The following is a 2,131-nucleotide window of genomic DNA, read 5'->3' as shown; positions in this document are numbered from 1 at the left end:
GCAGGAGAAAGGAAGCACACTGCAAAAATCAAGCTTTCAGCTCTGGTCAGAATAAAGGAAATAAATACTTAACTCTCTCCCCCCTTATGGATCAAAAGGTGCTGTATGAAAACCAAGTCTTTGCCCTGAAGATATGACAGCTCGCTGCTGCAGTATATCCGTAGCCCCATGGCTCCATCCACAGGGTCTGCACAGGCAAAGGAATTTGTACTCACGTGGGCCCCTTCCTGAGCACTGACACTGAATCAGGCAAAGGGAGAGGTCACCATTCTCCCTTACGGAGGAAAGGAGGGCTGAGGAAGCACTGCCTCCCGGGGGCAGTAGCGACAGTCTCTCCAGACAGTTCCCCTTGCCGTCCTCCAGAATGATCCTTGGGACTCTTGCATGGAATGAAGCCACGGTCACTGACAGGTCTTTTGGATGAAGACTTCTGCCGAACCACTGAAGATGCCAGTTTTAAGCCTTGATGCACACCAAATCAGAATCTCCACATCTTCACAGAAGCTGCTTTTTCTTCTGCTGCTAGGTGCAGACAACACCGAGATGCTGCATTTCACACAGAGGCTGTACAGAGGCACAAGACAGTAGAGAAGACCCAGGTCCAAAAATACCACTGGTACTAGATGAAAAATTTTCCAGCGAGAAGGATACCACGTTTTAGGAGTAAGAGCTTGAAGGACTAGATTTAGAACCAGCAAACAACAGAAGAGAGTTCAGTGCTGGAACATGGCTGAGTGAAGCTGGTGATCTTTTATGTACTCACGCATTTATTGAAGGGGTCTGTGTAAGAGGTCAACGCATGAGCAGCACAAGAGAGTCCTCTTCTCAGTCAGAAAGTCAAGATGACAGGCCATTTTGGTAAGCATAAGTGTGTGCTCACAGTCAGTCGAGATCACCCACCACTTGTTTTGCAGCTGCTGGTGACCGTCTTACCTAAACTTACAGAATACACATATAGCCAGAGCAACCACTGACCTTGCCGTGACTTCGAAGGATTTAGTATCATCATCACACCTATTTCACATTGAAAAGAATATGAAAATAGACACAAACACCATTTATAAGGTGCCAAAACGTGCCACAAATATGGTAGACATCTCAGAGGGCAACACGAGCCATTCCAGTATGCTTCATGCAAATAACCCCCTGCCAAACCATGACATAAAAGTATACTCTAAGGCAAGGGCTGTATTCAAGATTCAAGAGACTACGTGAGCTCAAGTCAACACTTAAAGCTATGTTTGATTCGCCAGGACTACCTACAAAGATTTATACAGCTAACCCCCTAGAGATGATCTTCCTCAAAGGTGTTTTTCTCTTTCTTCTCTGTCCAGGATGAGGGAACTCTGACACAAGGGAGACAGCCAAGTCTAGGTTCCACCTTGCCACGCAGTCCTACAAATTCAATCAGTGCAGTACACAACCCACAGACTCTAGACCCACTAAAGTTGACTTTGAAAAATTAAGATCTATACGACATCTAAGCACATTAGAAATGGCAGCTCTTGGCCATTCACCCCATCAGAAGCAGGACCACCTTTATTTGACAGCTGAGAATTAGTCCAGCCTCCACAAGGTTAAGACAATCAGTACTTTTGGGGCTAAATATTCAAAAGGCATTTACAGTCTTTCAGGTTTCCAACATAAAGACATTTTATTTTCAGGAAGCGGTTGCCGACTGTCTGTCCTCGGAGAAGCAGCCACTGAGGCGCCTTGACCCAAATCACTACTCACTTTGACATGCATCATTTAAAGAGATTTCATTAAGTTGAAACACACATGCTACAGCTCAATTTAGATACAATTTAGAACGAGCTCGAGATTCACATTCCACTCAGTAGAAGTCTAGCAGGTGATCCGTAACCGAAATTTCAAGGAAACCTATTTTTCCTCACATGCCAGAAGAGCTCTGAGTTATTTATAGCTGGTACAACAAAGCAGCATCAATCTTTTCCTGTACATTCAGAAACTCAGCCAAACCCACAATTCAAGAGAATGCATTTAACTGAAAGTCACTGCTTGATTTACTGAATTCTTCTTCTCTTATGTTGGAAAGCAATCAGAGAGCACACAATTTATCACTATTTCACTGTGGGAGCTCAAAACCCTGGGCCATCTAACACTGCTGAAC

The sequence above is a fragment of the Buceros rhinoceros genome, unplaced genomic scaffold (genome assembly GCF_000710305.1).
Source record: "Buceros rhinoceros silvestris isolate BGI_N320 unplaced genomic scaffold, ASM71030v1 scaffold7162, whole genome shotgun sequence".
Lineage (NCBI taxonomy): Eukaryota > Metazoa > Chordata > Aves > Bucerotiformes > Bucerotidae > Buceros > Buceros rhinoceros.
The sequence above is the reverse complement of the archived record's forward strand: the minus strand, read 5'-3'. Positions refer to the sequence as shown.